The following is a 22,038-nucleotide window of genomic DNA, read 5'->3' as shown; positions in this document are numbered from 1 at the left end:
TATTTATAAACACGTATATTTAAAATGTTTGTCTTCTACTGACAGAGATTCTGCATTATTTTCTTACATTATTAGAACATGTACAATTGTGAATCATGTGCTTTATCTCACAGAGAGCCACAGAAACTGCAGTCTCCAGTCAATCCAATAAAACTAAAAATCAACAACAAAATCATGAATAAATAACCAAAAGTACTTTTCTAAGCATCCACCAGATCAGAGTAGAAATTGAATGGCTGATAAAGGCAAATTAATTCTTTTCATGAGCCCTTCAAAATCCATGCAGTTGTGGCCTTGAACATTCTATCAACAGAAAAAGCCTGACATTTAACAATTACGAATTCCGCTTAAGAAAGGAGAAGACCAAGTTCTGTTATTCTAAGAGCTGAACTATTTTAGGCTTCTGGCTTATTTAGTACATTTAAGGTCAGACTGCACAAAATTCATGGGGATTCAGGCCTATTTTTGACAATTTTCCTGTCACAGGCTGCTTTGGCCCTGAGGGGTCCAGGGGTAGATTCCCAGCAAGGAAGAGGCATCTCAAACTTTGGGTTTGAGAGCCCCAAGCAACCCCTCCCCCCCTCCACCACACAGGCACACACACAGGCACACACACAGACACGCACACAGACACACACACACACACACACACACCCCTCCAGGAATGCCTCTCACTGGGAGCTGGATGCATACTCAGGAGCCTGGGTGGTTCTCAGCAGGCTGATGGTGCCAGGGCTGGGAGTTGCACCAGGAAAGGTGCTAACACAGTGGTAGAGGTTATGTCTTGCCCAAGTGCCCACTGAGGGTCAGTGGAACCTTCGGTCTAGCCCTGCTCCACTGGCCAAGTCATGCCTCGGTTTATCCACATCTCTGTCCCCACGTGAAGGGCTATTTTCTTCTGTCTTGGGGCCATGAATGGCAAGGGTGGTGGCAGAAGTCATAGACTACAATACAAGTCAGAGGCAACCATCTCTCTGGGGCCAGAGAGGAGCTCAGGAAGCCAAGCAGATGATGCAGCAGTAAACCGGCCCCCTGGTCTCACGCAACCTTCCCCAGGGAGGTGGGGGCAATAGGAAGAGACACAGTGTCTTCTGGAAGGTTAGAGGCCCAGAAGCCACAAGAGCAAGGGATTAGCATACCCTCCTGCACCCCGCCTTGCTCCTCCTGAATGAGGACAGTCTTTTAGGTCCCGATGCCGTGTGGGCAGGTGTGAGGTTGGCCTTCACCATCTGAGCTGTGCTCCTCAGAGCCCTCGGCCTCCACCACCAGAGGAACTGGCTGCCCGTCTTTGAGGACCACATGCACCAAATGTGGCCTGAGCGTGTGCCAGGTACCTACCGACAGGGCAGAGCCCTAAGTCAAGCATGGAGGGTTCAGTCACCTCTGAGGCTGCACACGCGCCACCCCGTGACATCTTCCACTGGTTTAAACAGCCAGCTTTGAGGAAGCTCAGAGCTTTCCCAGCTCTTTGGAATGCAGCAGATTCACTGAACCACACAGGGCTCGATGGTACTCCAAGAGCCTGCTACGCAGTCTGAAGTCTGGGAGCATCAGAATCCCCTGGGAGACAAGACGCTCAGGTGACTGGTGAGCATCCGCAAATGTGAGAAGCAGTGTGGTACCAGACCATCCCCTTTCTGGCTCAGTTAGAATTAGTGCAAGAGAAGGTATGACATTGTTTTAAAGCTAAGGCCTTTGTGTGCTGTGTGGTTGGCAGGTGTCTACCCTTTTCTCTGGTTTAAGTTGCTGAGAGGCCTTTAACTTCTGGTCTTTGTGTATGACTGAAAGTTGCTGTTGGCATATGGGGCTTGTTTCATCCCTGCCTGGAGCCCCGAATCTGAATCTGATGTCTGTAGTTAAGGGTCTCTGAGGCTGTGCTGTTTGAGGAATGGAATGTTAAGTGCCACTCAGTTGGACAGCGAAGGACTTTCTCCTGATGAGTTTACCCTTTTCAGAACCCAGAATGAGTTAGTTCTCGCCTTAGAAAACGCCATGGCATCGCATTTTACAATCATTAGGATATGGTACCTTATACTCAGTAGTTCTGTTTCCTACATGACAGTGACCTGTCAAATATGCAATGTGTTCATCTCCCTTCTTCCAAAGGAAACAATCATCATGAGGAAGCCACGATTTACCAAAAATGCTGAGATGAACTGCTCAGGAAGGAACAGTTTTATTTGGTTTCTTACGTTCCTATGTTTGATTTAGACACAGTCCATTATATTTCTATGGCATGATTTCAACAACAGTGGACACTTTAATCATCATTTTGTTTACAACAAAGTATAGCCCATTCATCATGAGGAAGATTTCCAAATACCAGTTATATGTCCGTGCTTTGTGAGGCCATTTGTAAAAAGGATCCACAAAGTATTGTTTTAAATGTGGCATTTTTGAATTCTCTAGGGCACTGGGCTTTCTTTCTCATGGTGATACTAAGAAGGAAGTGGGGCATTCTGTGTAATGGGCTGAGGTCTAATCTCTGTGGGGGTACAAAAAGGAAAAACATGGCCTCTCTCAAGAGTTTACAGTCCAGTGTAGCATCCACAAAATAGGGAAAATTGAATATTATTATGTTATGGTTGCACTGCCTAGCTTGAAGTACAAAGAGAGAAGACATCTCTTGCTGTAGGAATCTGGGAAGCCTGCTGACAAAATGTGTGACTTAAGTATTCCACTTAAATAAAGGCAGGCTTTTCAGTGAATGTGGGCATTGAAATAAAATTAGATGTTAGCCAACATCTGTGTGGAGGTAAACTACAAAACACCTTCCCCAGCGTTTCTGATTTCAAATATCCTCTTTTTCTTCTAGCTTAAAATTGTCATGAGGATGTCCCACTCATGACAAATACACTGGTTAGAGACCAGGGTCCAAGTCATGGGTCTGGGGATGGAGAGAAACTTGCAGGCTATACCTCACATACACAGAGCATGAGAAAAACTGGGATTAGAATTATAATAGCGTAATGGATCTTCTCATTATCAATGTAATGCATACCCATTGCAAAAAAAAGAAAAGATAATGCAGAAAATTAATAAATAAGTTACTTGATCTAATATGTTAATCAGAGATTATTACTATAAACATTTAGGACTATATTTTACTAGAATTTTTGTGTATGCATTTATACTCTAATATAAATACATGGGTTGATATCCTGCTGAGTTCTTGGGACTGGCTGTGGAGGTGAGAAGAGAGGGAGTAAAAGAAGCTACAATTCATATCTCTTTCAGTTGGAATTGCTTTGTCTTGCATCGATTTTCAATGCTATCATTTTGATGTATGGTATGACAAGTTACCCTCTTTAGCACCATTCAGTATTCACTTATGTTGTCTACACTGTTCTCTGTGAGGTTTGACAAATACACAGGCTGAACAAAATGGAAGTGATTCCCTTAGAGTTTTGTCATGGGTTTTGATTTAGTAAGCACATGAAGGTTGAGAGTTACTCAGTTGTTCCTTGAAAAGTTTCAAATGTCCATATCTGCTTCAGTGTGAGGAAAATGTTAAGTCCTGCAAGATGTGGTTCTGATATAATATAAACCTTTTTTGCTAAACTTATATGTCTCTTAATCCCAAATTACCTGTGTTTTGCAGAATGGAACTGACTGACTGAGAGTTTATGTCTTAAACACATTATATTAGACCCTTTGCAAGAGAGAAATTTGCACCAAATACAGCCTTCATTTATTGAACTCACTATCTGAATGAGAGATATGGGGCATATGGGTTATTCTAATCATGACCTTAGGAATGGGTATAAATTCCAGAAAAAAGCAGAGATGACTGGCCGTCACACCTCCCTAAGGAATCCAAATCACACTCTCAGATTCTCTTGGCACCCTCTTCACCAGGAAACCTCTGAGTCCTTAGTCTATAGACCCTTCCATGGTATGTGAATTAGACTATGCATGCTTCTGTCACTACACTTAACTCTGTTTTTCTTGTTTCTTTCTTATCTAGACTGTGAGTAGTTTGAGAGCAAAAAGTATGACATCCATTGTTGCATCCCTCAGAAATAGCATCTGGCACATTAAAACGTTTATAAATGCTATTGGAGTTTATGAAATCCAGAGACGTTCAAGAAAGGAACTGCAAATCAAAATCATTTTGGTTTTGAGGTACAGGCATCATCTTTAAAAAGCCAAAATTTCAAAAAGCAGTTATTACATAAAGTAGAACTAAGAAGGTGATCCAAGTGAGAATGTTGGCACTGAAGGCATCCACTCTCTCACAAACAAGTGGGCTGCCTTGACTTGCCTCAGTAGACAGCGAAATTGATTGGTGGTGTAAGAGAAGAGAACAGATTTGTTGGACATTTTTAAGGTTGTGATACAAAATTCAAAGACAATTTAATTTTAGAAACTAGCCTTTATTTAAATAAGGCAGGTAAATTGAAACAAAATTTATTTCAGAATTTTTAAAAGAAGGGATTTTCTAAATAATTGAATGATTTCCAATTATTTAAGAGATACTGTTTCCCAATCTCTTCTTTGTCACCTACATTACTTTCATTTTCTACCATCTTTTAAGCCAACTTTTCAAAACACAAATATATTTTAAATAGTCATTCAATGTGAAGCAATTTGGCTGTGGGAGGCTCTCAGGGCAAAGGAGAGGGTCATATCATTTGAGGAGGTTGACAGGCATTCATAATATGCATGTATATGATGTATAGGGAAAGAATCAAATCTTAATTAGCCTGAGAAACACATTTCAGAATAATTCTGGAAGAGTAGAGGTTAATATATTTGATTATAAGATGCATTGGTTCCAGTTTACCATATAATTTCTGTCACCTTCATCAAATCTATAAGGAAATGATTACACTGCATTGTTATGCTCAAGTTTCTCATAAGCCCTTCTTGTAAAAAACATTTAGGAATAGGTTGTTCTCTCGGTATTTTCTTTAGCCTGGTTAAATTAATTTTTAATTTATTTTTTATTTTTATTTTATTTTTTAAATTTATCTGTATTGTTGAAAGTATTACAGGTGTCCCCAATTGACCCCCTCCCCCTCGCTCCCATCCTCTCCCCAGGCCTTCACCCCGTCTTGTCTGTGTCCATGGGTTATGCATATATGCATATATCTTCTTTGGTTAATCTCTTCCCACCCTCCACCCCCCTTCCCTCTTCCCTCTGAAATATGATCATCTGTTACATGCATCAGTGTCTCTGGATCTATTTAGTTCATCAGATTCTTTTGTTCATTAGCTTCTTGTTAAAGAAGATGCTTCAGCATTTCCTGTAGTGCTGGTTTGGTGGTGATGAACTCCTTTAGCTTTTCCTTGTCTGAGAAGCTCTTTATCTGACCTTCAGTTCTAAATGATAGCTTTGCTGGGTAGAGTAATCTTGGTTGTAGTTCCATGTTTTTGCATCACTTTGAATATTTCTTGCCACTCCCTTCTGGCCTGCAAAGTTTCTTTTGAGAAATCAGCTGACAGTCGTATGGGTGCTCCCTTGTATGTAATTAACTGCTTTTCTCTTGCTGCTTTTAAGATTCTCTCTTTGTCTTTCACCTTTGGCATTTTAATAATGATGTGTCTTGCTGTGGGCCTCTTTGGGTTCCTCTTGTTTGGGACCCTCTGTGCTTCCTGGACTTGTAAGTCTATTTCTTTCCCCAGGTAGGGAAAGTTTTCTGTAATTCTTTTTTCAAATAGGTTTTCAATTTCTTGGTCTCTTTTCTCTCCTTCTGGCACCCCAATAATATGAATATTGGGCCTCTTGAAGTTGTCCGAGAGGCTCCTTATGCTTTCTTCATATTTCTGGGTTCCTTTTCCTTTTTGCTCTTTTTTTGGTTGGGTGTTTTTTGTTTCTTCATGTTCCAAATTGCTGACTTGATTCTCAGCGTCCTGTACTTTACTGTTGATTCCCTGTAAATTATTCTTCATTTCAGTTCATGTAGCCTTCATTTCAAATTGGTCCTTTATTATGTCGTCGATTTTCTCAATTATTTTTGTCATATTCTTACTAATATCCTTGAGCATCCTTATAACCATTATTTTGAACTCTGTATCTGTTAGCTTGCTTGGATCTACTTCATTTAGTTCCTTTTCTAGAGATTTCTTCTGTTCTTTCCTTTGTGACATGTTTCTTTGCCTCTGCATTTTGGCTGCTTCCTGGTGTTTGTTTCTATGTATTAGGTAGAGCTGCTATGTCTCCTGGAATTTGTAGAGTGGCTTTGTGTAGTAGGTGTCCTGTAGGGTCCAGTGGCTCAGCCTCCCCAGTCACCTGAGCTGGGCCTTCTAGGTGCTCCCCTGTGTGGGCTGTGTGCACTGTCCTGTTGTAATTGAGCCTTGGTTGCTATTGGCGTCACTGGGAGGAATTGACCCCCAGGCCAATCAGCTGTGAGGAACAGCTGCAACTACAGCCAGAGAGCTGCTGTGCTGGAGACAACTCTATGGAGCAGGATTTACTTCAGTGGAGTTTTGGTGTTCACCAAGTGCGCCCCTTGAGTGTGTCACTGGTGGATGTGGTAGGGTTGTAATCCAGTGTGGTTGAGTCTGACCACCAGGTGCACTGTCTCTGGGGCCTCCTGGGAGGTGCCAAGTCAGCCTGTGCCAGTGCCTTGCCCAGGGCCACCCAGCATGAGCTACACAGCAAACCGTAGTTGGCTGCTCCTTGTGCTGGGCTTGGAGGTGTCCAGGAGAGGCCCAGCTATGAGCCAATGCAGCTGCCGCTAGTGCCAGGCCTGGGGCCACTTATCAAGCCATGTGGGGCCCACTGCTGCTTGTTTGAGAGATTTTAGGAAAGTCCTAAGCATGAGGCTCGAGAGGCCACTTGCACAGAAAAGCCCCTGGAAATGGCCTGGATGAGCTGCAGGTGGGGAGGGGCGGGGCCTCCGGGAATCACGGGGCGGGGCCAAAGGTGAGTCAGGTGCTGGCGACTCAAATATGGCGCCTGCCTGCGGGCTGTGCGGGGAGGACTCGCCAAGGAGCCATGGCCTCCGCCAGCCCTTCTGCCCGGGAGGAAGCCGCCCCTCCGCCTCTCGCCCGGATCTCAGGCAGGTTAGTTCCCCCCGAGTGTCCCGGGTCCTTTCAGGCTGCTGCCCGGTGCTGGGCTCAGAGGGCGCGTCCGAGTGAGTCTGTGCCGGGCCCTTTAGAGGAGCTGCTGGGGCTCCCGCAGCCTCCGCGACCCTCGGGGACAGTCCCCCCTGGTTTCACAGCCCGAAGGTGTGGGGACGTCTCTTCCCAGCCCTGGAGCCCTGGGCTGGGGGCCTGGTGTGGGTTTGGGACCCCTCCCTCCTCCAGGAAAACTCTACCGCCGAGATTCCCTCCCAGGTTTACCCCGTGGCACCAGGTGTGGGCCCGCGGCTGAGTCTCGGATCTGCCCGTGTCTCCTCCCCAGTCTCGCTGCTTCCTCAGCTCCCTGGTTGTAGGGCTTCTGTGCAGCCGGGTTTCAGGAGGCTCTGAGTGAGGGTGGTTCTGTGTTTTAGTTGTAATTTTGATGTGGTTGCGGGAGGCAGAGGGTGCAGCTGTTACCTACGGGGCCTTCTTGTTTCTCCCTCCTAAATTAATTTTTAAGTTGAAAGCTAAATCTCTTCAGATTGTATTTGGATTACAATATTTTATTACAAAAGTGGGAAAGAAGTGTTAAAGTTGAAAGGAATCTTGTAACTTTCCTAATCTGATCCTGAACAAGGTGAATAGAAATAGAAGTACTTGTCGCAGTGCTATGAAAAGAAAGTAAATTTTGTAACCAAGTGATGCTGGCTGTTTCCCTAGTTCTACCACCTACTTTGTGGATTTTCTATTAAGTAGGAATGAACTAAATCATTAAAAACTTGAAATAAAACAGTTGATTAGACTCAATGTTTTACATGCTTCAATTGAGAGCTTACTGAACTAAATATTCTAATAGAATGTCAGCTCCATCAAAGCAGGAATTTGTATCTGTTTTCCAGAGCCTGGAAACAATGCCTGAAACACATAGGTGCTCTATAAAATCTTTTAAATCAATGAATTTAATAAATTAATAGCTTTGAAGAAATAAAACATATTTAACATTAAAACTGTACTAAATATAATTCAGTTTTAATAACTCAGAATCACTATTAAAATTACCACATATCCTCACATCATTAAAGTGTTTTAATTTTGAGGTGCCCAGTTATTTTGGAGGTTCTCATTTTATGGGTTGATGGAAATGAAGTTTATTGGGATTTAACTTCTGCTTTAAAAGTTTTAGAGACAGGGACCTTACTATGTATTTGTTCAGACTTGGCTTTTTTATTAATGTTGAGACTATTCTCTCTGTGGTTCATGGGAGAAGACCAAGAAATATGACTTAATTATTATAGGTAGCAACATTTTGGCAGCAAGCTGTCAAATAAATGGACTCATTAATCTACCCAACCACCCATCTATTCATAATTGTTCAGCATTGGAAGCTGGCACGTTGGATGAACTAGGAAGTGTGTGGTGTAGAGTGGTTCAATAAAGCCTTCCTGTTTAATATTTATTGGGCATCCTTAGTGTGCCTGCCAAATATCCCATTAGATCACAGTTCTCACCTTCAAAAAGTAAGACATAAACATCTTGTAAAGTCTCCGTGGAATGAGGCAACTTGCCAAACCAAAAAATAAATAAATTTTAAAAGTAAAGACTGCAGTTTTACTCTTGAATCTTGATTCTTTCGTGCTCAGTCTGAAGGAATAAATCTGAAATAGAACAAATGGGGCATAACCAGCCTGTGTTCAGTATCCAGGCCATTGAAAGTAGACCCATCCATCTGCAGAAGTCTATACTGAGCTGCCTTTGTGGAAGAAAACTTGATTTATGTTTTAAGAGAGAATGAACTTCATTAATTTTTTAAAAGTTGTGATACAAAGTTCAAGGGAAAGTTTTTTCCTAGAAATTTGCCTCTATTTAATAAGGCAGCAACTTAAGTTAGGAAAATATTCCCTCCAGATAGTGTTAAATTCATTTTATTTATTTATTTATTTATTTATATATGTATGTATGTATTTACTTATTTAGTATTGTTTTAAATTCCCACTCCCCACACCTCCTTCTTGGCAACCATCAGCTGTTCTCTATATCTATAGGTCTGTTTCCTACTACATACTCACCTGTCTCACTGTCCTGTTCCAATGCTTCTAATGGCTTTCCAGTGTCTGCAAGGCAAACATCCTAATTCCTTAGAAGATCATAGTTATGGCATTTGGTCTTTACCTCAATCTTTCTGTGTTTTGACCAGAGAGAACAGCCTGGCACTATTTACTTTCTCCTGAAATCATGCTTTCTTTCATTCATTCAACAAAATATATCAATTACCTGGCATGCATCAGGCACTCTTCCAGGCATTGAAGAAACAGTAGGTAAATCAGACATTCTTTCTCCTGACAGGGGGCTTATACTCTAAAGAATAGGATATTTCTGTCTCAATAAACTTTGTCCCTGCTTCTTAAATTTGCTTTTTCCCTCTTCTACCACAGATTAAATGTTACCTCCACTTTGAAGCCTTTATTCTGGTAGAATAAATGCTATCTGTCTCTGTACTTTGCATTTATTGTTCGGTGGAACTGTTTCTCTATTACTTCATTATCTCCCCACCCAGTGTGAGATCTCAATGACAGGAGCTGTGTTATACCTATCTGTGTATCTACAACATCTGGCATGTTATGGATACTTAAAAAATGGCTGCTGAAATGCCTCAACATTATTGTCTTTTATTTAAATGTCTTTATTTCTTTTTTTATTATTATTGATTTTTGAGAGGGAGGAAAAGAGAGAGAGAGAGAGATACATCGATTGGCCTCCCATACTCACCCCAACTGGGATCAAGCCTGCAACCTAGGCATGTGCAGGGAATGAAAACCTGCCACCTTCCAGTGTATGGAAGGATGATGCTCCAACCAACTGAGCCACAAAAGCCAGGGAAAATATCTTTATTTTTTGCTTTTGTATTTTCTCCAGGATTATATAATATCCAGAAGCTTGGCAATCCAAGTTTAGCTCAGAACAGTTACACAACCAAAATATGCTCTAAAGAAGTCTATTCCAAGCAGTATTGGTAGAATGATTTAACATATTTCTTTCTGTATCTAAACAGTGAAGCCATTCCTGTCTTTTGGGCAAAAAATAAAGTATATAGCACCCCAAATTACTCTCAAAATGAAGGATAAACATCTGCTATCATTTTGAAAATTAAACCTATTTTGACCATCAGAAACTCATTTCAATGCATACAAAAATAGAGCTATCTATAGTTCACACAGATTTGCATGTTGCTAAGTTATAATCACTGAGTCACTGATTAAGGAGTGGCTTACATCTGGCACTTGTCTTGAAAACAAGATTTTTCACCATCAAAATGGTTGTTTTCCTTTCTTCAGTATTTAATAAAAACTAAAGGAATACAAGATTTCCAATGGCAGTCTGTGACTCTTTCAAGGCTATCAGTTGAACTTTATTGATCAACTCTATTAAAAGGGTAAAAATAAGTAAGTATGTAGTTGATTAGAACCCCAGACAACCTCAACATTTGCAAGACACAGAACCAGCAGAATAATTTCAAGCAACTGAAATTGGCATCCAAATAGGGAGGGACTCAGTCTCCCGTTTTGTCTGGCAGCCTAGCATGGTATGACAGCAGGCAGGATGGGACTCACAAGGAGAAAATCATGCAATAAGGTAGCAGCAATCTGTATATCAGATCTACCAAGTACCAACAGAATAATGGCCAAGTCAGGAGATGAGAGCACAAAGGCATGACAGGAGGCCAACTATCCGCTCACATACCCAACACCTCTGCTCTGTGCATGCCTCCTGGTTTCACACGCAGCACCGGAAAAATGTCAAGGAATTAATCCTGAAATGAAAGAGATTTATTTTTACCACCTGGTGCAATGTGCTTGAAGTATAAATCAAGTTGACTTATAGGTAAAAAAGTACATTTCTTGCATAGTTGAGTTTAGAATCTCGTATGCAAATATGTTGCACCATATTCCTGTGTATTTGTGTGTATTTCTAAAGGCTGTATTTCTAGAAGTGAAATGCTAGGTCAAAATATAGTAGGTATCTTTCACATTTTGGTAGGTACTACCAAATTGCCCTCAAAAATTATGTAGAGTTTTATTTTTCTACTAATGTATAAGGGTGCCTTTTGTCTGATGCATTTGCCAATATTTATCAATAGCTTCTAAAGATTCATTTACCTAAAATATCTCCTTTAATTTATTTCCACACTATTATCTTTTTTGGTTTGCTTCCAGAAAGGCCTTATCCAAAGATAACTCATCGCATTTAGCTCAATTCCATTCAAATCTAATGTCATTAATTCATTTTTATCACCTATTTCCTTTGTTTTGAGAGATATGTGGAATAGAGGTGGAGGGTGAGAGACTAACATTCATTAGGTGAGTACACTGAATCAGGTAATTTACAAACAGTATTTCTCATCCTAATAACATTATTTCAGTGGTTCTCAAAGTGTGGTGTCTAGACAAGCATCTTCAGCATAACCTGGGACCTTTTTCAGAAGTGCAAATTCTCAGGCCCTGCTTCAGAAAATCTGTGGAGGGCCCAGCACTTTGTTTTTCTCTTTTTATGAGCCCTCCAGGTAATTCTAATATACCCTACAATTTGCATTATGCTCATTTCATAGAAGAGGAACTGAAATGAACTAAATGTGTTATTATAGATTCTTAAACACAGTACGTCTTCAGGAAATATAACAATTTCAAGGAGAAAAAAGAGTTTCCAATTGTGATATAGAAAACTTTATTATCAAAGAGCCTCATGTCTCATTTCTGCTTATAATGTGCAGCACAGCCCTGTCACATAGGAAAACTTAGAGTTCATTTGACTTACACTTTTTTTTATAGTACATACTCTTGATAGATCATTGACCAGGTCTATTGTTACTGCCATAACATTACCAGATAGATTCTTAAGGTATAAACTAGACCCTATTTTAACTTGTAAAGAAAATAATGTTTTGATGTTGTACTTACAGTGGTACCTGGGTTTTCTAATGTAATCCATTCTGGAAGACCATTCAAATTCTGAAACGTTTGAAAACCAAGGGATCAACAGCTGACAGCTAGGCCTCAGGACCTTGCCCTCAGCAGAAGCCACGTGGCATGTTCGACTTCTGAGGCATGTTCGAAAACCGAAGCACTTTCAGGTTTTTGGCGTTCGTAAATAGCAATGTTGGTCAATGGAGATGTTAAAAAACCAAGGTACCACTGTATTTGCATTTCTTTAATAAGTAAAGTTATGTAGGGGACTGCTATGCCTGTGGCCAGGGACATATTACTTTATAAAGTACTTGCTTTGCACCACAGATATAAATTGTGATTTATCTACTTTCTTATGCACTGGTATGAAGGATTCACTTGAAGACTAAATCTAGTTAGAGTATTTACAAGGGTCCCTTAGTAACACTTACTAAATCACTATCAAAATGCTGTGTGCTGGGATTTCTTCTCTAATGGAAGAAAAGATTTTTTATTAGCCTCGGCTTCCTTGTGACCAAGAATATTCATTGGTAAGACTGAGATTTCAATGCCTGGTTAAGGCTTTTGTCTTTGGCCAGTAAGCAGAACACAAAAATTCTTGTAGTGCTGATAATGTAGCAAAAGACAGGGTCAAAGTTGAAAGAAGACAAATTTATTCTGTGCTAGAATTAAGGCATCTTTGTCAGAGATGATTATTAGTCCCTGTAATATCTTGTCGTTTTAAGGAGAAAATAGTGCATGTTTTGTTTGGGTCACAGAGTGTATGGGAAATAGAGGATAAAGGGCTTTTATTTTGGCAGAGGAGCGAGTTCAGTGTCACTCATTGTTAAGTTAAAGAAAATTGGTTCTATGAGATGCAGACTTTCCCTAGCTTGCTTTGCCTGCTCACATAGAAATGTAACTCAGGCTGTATATGGCCATTAATTCAAGAATGCAATCTTGGAAATGGGGCTCAAAGGGTGGATGATCGCCAACTCAAGAGCCCTTTGAAACTAGAGGAAAGACAACTTTCCCTTCTTCTGGTGTAGTGGGATAGCCATCAAGGGTATCCTGGGTTGACTTTTAGGAAAAGGCAATAATTTTCTTTTCTGCCAAACCATAAAGTAACCAGAAAAAAGTTGATCTACTTAGGGGAAAGTACTGTGGGTACTAGGTTGGAGTCCAGTGTTTCTCAATGTTAATGTGCATCAGAATCACCTAGTGAGCTTGTTGAACAGGGGTTGCTAGGTCAGACTCCTAGAATTTCTGATTTATTAGGTCTGGAGTGGGTCCCAAGAATTTGCTTTCCTAACAAGTTCCCAGATAAGGCTGATAATCTGAGAACCACTGGTGTAAGAAAAACAGTTTGGATTTGGGAATCAGTTTACTAATTCCAAATCCTAACAATTAATTGCCAAGTGCTCTTGGACAAATCACTTAACCTTTCTGATTTATTATTTCTCTTTTGTAAATTATGCATGATGGTAATAACACCATCGTAATGAGGTGGTCCAGAATTGTTGGGGGGACCAAATGTGGCCATGCAGGAGAATGCCTGTGAATATTGGTTAATAATGTGTGTATGATGATTACCTTTATGTGTCCACTTGACTGAACTAAGGGATGACCACATACCTGGTAAAACATAATTTCTCGGTGCATCTGGGAAGGTGTTTCGAAAGGAGATTAACGTTTGAATCAATGGACTGATTAAAGATATCTTCCCTCACCAGTGTGAAAGGACATTATCCATTGAGGACTTTAATAGAACAAAAGGATGGAGGGAATCACAAAGTCTCTCTCTTCTTGGGACCTGGGATGTCCATCTTCTCCTATCTTCAGACCTCGGAGCTCCTAGTTCTTGGGCCTTCAGACTGAACTGGATTATATCGTTAGCTTTCAGTTTGCAGACAGCAGATTGTGTGACTTCATGGCTTCCGTAACTACAAGATACAATTCCTAGAATAAATCTCTCTCTCTCCTTTCTATCTATCTATTGGCTTTCTTTCTCTGGATAATTCTGACTAATATAGTGTGTTCCTTCCCCCTTATTTTACAGTTAAAAACAAAACTCTTCCATCCACAAATTTATCTCCAGATGGCTCTGCCTTTCTTTTCTCAGGACTGATGTAAGCCAAAGTAAGTCTATCACAATAAATTGGAAATTCTGGTAGATAGTGTTGGTGACCTACCCAATAGCCACTTCTTCCCATTTCCTCTTATTAACAGAAAATTAATTTTGTTCAAGGATGAGGTAGCTTTGTGCTCAAGGAAGAAGAGTTTCTCCCCTAGCCCAGGGATATAAATTATGATTGGTCTAAGCATCTTGGTAACCTTGGTTTTCTTTCACATAATAGAAATAAGAAGTTTGTGAAATAAGAAGTTTTGTACATTACCCAAACTAGAGATATAAAATGAGGTCATATCATAGAGGTATTACAGTGGTTATGTTGGGAATTTCAGATTTTATCCAAAGAGAAAAATAGGAAGCCACTGAAGGATTTTAGAAATAGTCAGAAGAGAAGATTTGCATTAAAAATTCTTTTCTTGCTGCCCCTGAAGAATGAATTGATTTGGAACCAAGTGGACATACGTGAAACCCATAAACAGGCACTGCAACAAGAGATGGTCACAGCTTGAACCAGAGCTACTCTGTACAATATGGTAGGCACTAGCTACATGTAACTACTGAGCACTTGAGATATGGTTTATCCAGATTACAAAGTGCTGTAAGTATAAAATGCACGCCAGATTTCAAAGACTCAGCCAGAAAAAAAGAATGTAAATATCTCATAATATTGATTCCATATTAAAATGAAAATATTTTGGTTATATTGAGTTAAGTAATATGTCTTATAAATTTAACTTCACCGGTTACTTTTTTAATGTGGCTACTAGAAAATTTAAAATTGCGTGTGTGACTTACATGTGTGCATTATATTTCATCAGACAGTGCTGATCATTGTTTTGACAACTGAGATAGAAAGAAGTATACACATTAAAAAGTGTTTAGGAGGCTAAATTGACTAATTTGATGATTTATTGTGAAAGACGGGATTATCAAGGATTGTCTCTGTTTCTGGTATGAATAATTGGATAGATACATCATTTGAGATACTGAAGAAGGAGCTGGGTTCAGGAGAGTATGAAAGATAATGTGTTTAAATTCGGTCACATTGAATTTGATGTTCCTTAGAAAAGATACCTGAGCAGGACATATGAATTTAGAAGCTGGTGAAAGATGGTAAATGAAGCCATAGGAGTGGCTGAGTTTAAGGAAGAGCTGATAGTCTAAAGAAAAGAAGAGGAGACGGAAAAGGACCTGTCAAAGGGCTAAGAGGCAAAGTAGGAGAGTGTGTTGTCAGAAGAAAAGGAGGGATATGTCAGCATGTAAAACGCTATTGAGACAAAACCCAGCAGAATGTTGATAATTACTCAAAATTGGTGATAGACACATGGTACTTTATTACGATTCTCTCTATAATTGTGTATATTAAAACTTTTATAATGCAAAATTGCTGTTTAATTTTCCAGAGATCTGGAAAGATAAGGGCTGAAACATATTCTTTGGAGAGGTTCAGCCAAATCATCCATAAATTTCTACCAGAGTTAACTTGTACACATTTATAGCTCAATTGATATAAAATACAACAGATGTAGATCTTAAGGCTCAGGGAGGCTTGTTCAGTGAAGACTACCTTACATACATGTCCTTCTCTGTGGCAATAATAGTGTGATTTCATGTAACTGAGAAGGGAGAACGTAATCATTGTCCATAAGTGAGAAAGAGCATAAGAATAAGAAAGTTGGGATCATGTCCTGTGAATTTTCAACCCCCCCCCCCCCCACTGGCCCAAAGAAGGAACAAGACAGAGAGCTGTAAAACTGAGATTTCAGTCAGTTGTGTGGTAATAAGCAGTAGCTTAAATCAAGGGTAATATATTCCAGCTTTGTGGTTTCTTGTTATTAACATTTTAGCCAATGATGAGTATTGTCCAAGTCTTCGTGCTTGCTATATTGTAATTATTTAGACTATAAATTCAAATTCCTGGAATTTTCAGTATAATGATCTAAATATTAGGAATCAATAGATCATCAATATTTTTTTCTTCTCTAGTCATGAGTAAACCAGAATTAAAAGAGCAGTAAAAAATTTTAAAAAGCAATATTTTGTCATATAGATTGCATTAAATGAACTTCACGAAACATTAAAATTCTTTCAAAAATGTAATAGAAATATACCTTTTTGTAGAAAAATAATTTATTATTTTCAAACAGAAAGAGAATTTAAAAATTCACAAGCAGGATATATAATAAGTATTGAAAAAATTTAAGTTAGCAGGCTAAGTCTGGATTATTCAAGGAATTACTTTAAAACAGCTGATTAACTCTTGGTAATAATCTATAATAAAATAAAATTAGATTTCTTGCTCCATATGCCCAAATATACTAAAATAAACTCCATATGGTTTGAGTATCCAAATGCAAAATGAAACAGAAATGCTAAAGAATACATAAGTGATTATACATATAAGCATAAAACATTAAGAGAAATATTGATAAATTAACTTCATTAAATTCAAGACATTAAAAACTCCCTAAATTAAAATGAAAGGCAAAACACAACTTAAAGGAAATGTTCACAGCATATGAGAAAAGGTTAATATGTTTAATATAAATATCTTATGAAACTATAAGTAAAAAGATAAACATCCTAGTGAAATACAGGCAAAAGGCATAGAAAAGAAATTTATAAAAACAAAAAGACTAAAATTTTATTTCATGTAACTAGTAAAGATTTTAAAAAATAAATGCTATTTTGAGAGCGTGGGATCTCTTGCAGATGTCTGTTGCTATGACTTATTATAATATTTTTGGAGAGAAATTTCAAAACATGCATTAAACCTAAAAAATTGTATATAGTTTTGACTCAGAAAACTTGCTTATAAGACTATATTTCAAGGAAATTATCATGGTTATGTATGCAAAATATACGTACAAGAATATTCATTAAAACATTATTTTAAATTTTGAAAATTAAAACAGCCAACGTTTCCAGGAAGGGAGGATTGATTAAACAAAGCATGTTAGAGACATACAATAAAATGTCCTTTGGGAAAGACATATAGATAAATATTTAATATTCTGAAAATATTTAATATTATGTTTACAATATAATTGTTTAAGTGGTAACAAAATGTATGGTGCCATGTTCTACACACATGACTGCACAATATACAGCAGAATGTTAAAGTGGTTACTTCTGGATGGTAAAGTTCTGGTGGTAGAATAATGAAAAATTATTTTTCCTGGCTTGACAGAATTTTTAAAAATGTTCTCTTATTTCCATCTTCAATAACTTTCTTTTAAAAATTATGACATAGTTCAAACATACAGAAAAGTATAAAGTGTCATGTCACAAACATTCCAGAACTGAAAACTCAAAGTGCAAGCCTCTGACGCTTCACTACGTCATTTTCAGAGTGTTTTCCTTTTTTTTTTCTTTTGCTAGTTTTTAGAGTAAATAAGATTTGCACTTCAAACCATAAGGAGATAAGAGGGTCAGGAGTTATTTTCCTACCTTAAATTACTTAAAAAGAATAAATTATAGGTGACAACTACTTTCTGACGTTGAGCTAAAGGCGGTCAGCCCTGGGACCCGTTAGGAAAGGCAGGTGAGCCCCGGAGTCACCTGGACTTCCCGCCTGGAGGGAACTGGGGGGCTGTGAAACAGATCCACTGGACATGCCCTTCCTTGATCTCATTTCTACTATCCTGATCCCTTCTCCATTATTATAAAAATGATATCATACTATATATATATTTTTTTGCTCAATACTATGTTTGGGAGATTTTTTTTCACATTAATCCATGAAACTTTATTTTCATAGTATTGTAGGAATCTGTAATAATTTATCCATCCATTTCTGTTTTGATGGATATTTAACTCATATTTTATACAATAAATGGATATTACTTTCACAAAATCACAAGTTATTGAGATTATTGAGCAGTGGTGAAAAATATGCCATGATGAGATTCAAATAATATATTTTGCTAGACTCTTGTAAGGATTACCTGATTTTGCCACTAACATGCAAAGATCCATGGATAAGTTTCCCCTACATAGAGATGAACTCTGTTTAAACTCATAATAACTTAAAATTCTTTCACCTTTAATTAAAAAAACACACAAAACCTTTACTCTCAAAAATACTAAGAAGAATTAAAAAGAAAAAGAAAAAACTTACCTTAGCCTCTTTTTTAATGGAAGTTTCCTGGGCAATCACACATCTGGCAAAAAGTTTTATCCATTTCAAAAAGTCAACTGAATTTTAATATTTTAATGTATAGTTCACCATCAAGTTGACATAAAGCTAATTTTTCTGAACCCGAAGGTAGTGCTGATGTTCATTCCTCTGTCCTAGGGGCTTGGCACATAATGGGTGGCCAGCAAATGTTTGTTAAAATACATGGATATTGAAGATATTGATTTTGGGCTTTGAGAGACAGTCTGGGAGAGGGCATGCTGGTGTCAGAACCTAAAGATTTCAGAAACACTTGGTGTTTTACAATAAAGAGTGTGGACAGAATATATACTTTAAATTGGTATTTTCCTAAGAAATCTGAGACACATGATTATGGTAGATTATAATAGCTTCCTGTCTGCCTTGCTGACCCTTTTACTCAATATCTGCTAGATGACATTAAAGCTTCAATAAAGAAGTATCAGACAGCAATATATTGGCACATAAATCAGCTTCAATTTAGGAAATATAGATGTGTATATATACGTACATATATATATCACTGATCATCATGGTATATACATATTATCATATACTAAATATGTTGTCTTTTTACTAGAAATTTCAAAATGTTAATGCTATATTCTTGAAAGATTATAGTTTCAGTTTTGTCATTATTTCCTTGCTATTTACATTTATTCTTATTTCTTCAATATATACTCTCATATAACTCAGTCATGTTCTGGGGTAGCAACTTCTTTGCAGGTAATACACACTTTTCTCTCTCTGAATTGTCTTATATTTTATTTTCTATTTAAAATCATGATTAAAATGTAGAGGTAACTTTGGGAAAAAAATGAAACCGATGTTTAACTAACTATACAAATGGAACCACTCTTTCAAATGTGTTGGTGAAAATCTATTGCAGGTAAATTTGTGAAGACATGGCATTATTGTGCATTTAATTTTCATTCATTCATTTGCTCAACAATATCTCTGAGTGCCTACAATGTGACAAATTGTGTAATAACTGTACTGACAATGCCTGGCGGTCCTGAGCCCTGGCTTCTAACTGTGGATCACAACCAACAAGCAGTTTGGGGCAGCGATTAGGAAAGCTGGCTCTGAAGAACCTCCCTCTCCCAAGTTAAATTTTAGTGGTGAGACCCTGAGCATGATATACAATTGCTTCAAGCATCAGTGTCCTCATTAATTACTGAGGATGAAAATGGCACCTGAGGTTGTTAAGAAGCTGGTGCGGTCCAATGCGTACAAAGCGCTGTGGCCAGCACGCATACAGTACGCAGTAAGTGTTCACACAATGATGAATTGATAACGATGCCTGTGTTGGGGAAAGCTGCACCTTTTTGGATCTCTGTTTCCTTACCTGTAAAATGCAGGGTTGAACCCTGTTCTCTTTAAGGGCAAATCAATGATTATTTGGAAGCTTGAGGGAACTTCTAGTAGAAAACATTTGTACCTCCATTGCCTTAGAATAAATGAGTCATCCTGAGAGGTCGTTAAGGGCTAGTGGAAGTTCAAATACACAGAGATAACAATTCTATTCCTGAGACGTGAACAGATTATGTGTCCATAGTGCTTCCTTTGCCACATCTGAAACCTATGCCAAATCCTAGCAATGGTCATTCTTTAGCATTGTGAAATAAAAAGGGATTTTGCTGAGGGTACCACTTCCAAAAATTTTAAGGTCTGCCTTGTATTCAAACACAGTCACAGTGCCAGATACACTAATATTCAATATGTTTCTCATAGTATTTACTTAATGTCAGGATTTTAACATTTACAAAGTAGAACTATTTATTTTTGCAAACCATTTTTAAAATATATGTTTCAAAGATCATATTTGATGATCTGTTATTTTCCTAGGCTTTTATTAAAAGGTGTTCAGTTTTCTTTGTTGTTGTTGCTATTATAGTATTTGGGGCAGATAGTTTGTTTTAGACAATCAATTTTATTTGCTTGTTTTTGCTAGACATTTTGAGTTTTGAGGTTTTATTTGTTCTGTTTTGATTTTGAAACTTATGCTCAGAACTGAGTTCTTATATTGATAGCTTAAATGCAGTCTCTGGGGGATGCACATAAAACTGCTAAATTGCGTGCAAGTCCTCCCTCATCTGTTCTGTTATCATTTATTTAGAGCTTCCATAGTATATTTTCAAAGTATTTTAGCACTGTTTTAATTTGTGTTATGTCTGTGAAATGACAATGCCATAAATACCCCCAAAGTAGGCTAGTTAGCAAAGGATCAGTAAAAATTTTTAGTTTTTAGGAGAAAATAAAAGCCCAAACTAAAAATCAGAAATAAAAGGTAAATGTATTTAAATAAATGCAGTATGAAAACAAATCTAAAGGAAGTGTTCTTTGCAATAGAGGAAGGGGATACTAATAACAAATGCTATTTTAAAAAAATGCTTTTATAAGCTCCTTTCCAACAGTACTTTAAAAAAATGTATTCTATAGCTACAATAAAGTGCACAAATCTTAAGTTAGCGCAGCTCAATTAATTTTGACAAATACCCACCCTGAGCTTCTTCTATCACATGCCTTGCAAAGGATCCTAACTGCCTTTCTAAGCTCTGAGAGTAGGAGCTGAGCCAAGCTCCCTTGCTCAGTCAGTGGTGAATGAATTAATAAAGGAATAAGCATTCATTAATAGGATACCTTATCATACTGTGTGGGTGCTTTTGTTTGTGGCTCAGACCTGGGGAGAGATGATGAGGTTAAAGGTGGTCAGCAGCTGTAGCAGCCTCCGCCTGAGGGTGTTGGAGGACCATAAATCAGTCAGGTCTCTTCTTAAGTGCAGTTCAGGGAGAGAGAGGGAGAGAGAAAATCAGGCAAAAGATGCAGTGTCCAGGGGCAGACCTGGCCAGGAAACAAAAGGCTGTTTCAAATTATTTGTTTCTTGGAGTCAGAAGCAGAGATGTAAAAATCTATCATACCTGTTGCTGACGCACTAGGCCTGTACAAGGGGGCTGCCTAATATCCTGCTTTATTCAACAGCTTTTAGTGAGAGCGACTTCACAAAGATTAGCATTAATTTAAAATATATGTGTAATGATAATTTGAGACCACATTGTGACTTGGGATAAGTATATTATGTAGTGTATTATTTTGGTACAATGTCAAGGAAAAGAAAAATGGAAAAAAATAAAAGGATTTGCAGCATGCTTATGAGAATCAATCAGTCTTCTGTATGCTTGGATCACGGTAGGCTGAGGCTATAATAAACAAATAGACTCAAATTTAGTGACTTAAATGTACAAGTTTTAGCTGTTGCTCTTGCACAGGTCAAATGAGTGTTCCTGGTCCCATGGCTCTTCTGGACAGCTCTTCTCCAAGTGGAAACTCAGGGAACCAGGCTCCTTCCCTCTGGGGGTTCTTCCAGCACCTAAGATGTGAGCCTTTCTGTGTACAGTCTGCACCCAGCCCTCAGGTGAGGGGAGAGAAAGAGCTGGAGGGTAATGAATGACATACATATGTCCGATTACAGACCTTTGGCCGGAATTTAGTTACTTGGCTGCACACAGTTGCAAGGCAAGCTGGGCTATGCTGTGTGCCAAAGAGAAAAATGAACCAGTGATAAAAAGCATTTTTTTTTTTTTTTTGCCACAGGGCTAGTCCTATGTCTCCTTCTTCTGAACTGTTATGTTCATTTTTTTTGATATGTTTTAACCACCTTCACCCATTTCCCTAATCCCAAACCCCCAGCGTTTAGCAACCACCAATCTGTTGTTTTTATGAGTTTACTTTTTTTTAAGATCCCACATATACGGGAGATTATACATATAAGTGTTTCTCTTTCTGACTTACCTCATTTATCATAA

This window comes from Miniopterus schreibersii (assembly GCF_964146895.1).
Source record: "Miniopterus schreibersii genome assembly, chromosome: 5".
NCBI classification, from domain to species: Eukaryota; Metazoa; Chordata; class Mammalia; order Chiroptera; family Miniopteridae; genus Miniopterus; species Miniopterus schreibersii.
The sequence above is the reverse complement of the archived record's forward strand: the minus strand, read 5'-3'. Positions refer to the sequence as shown.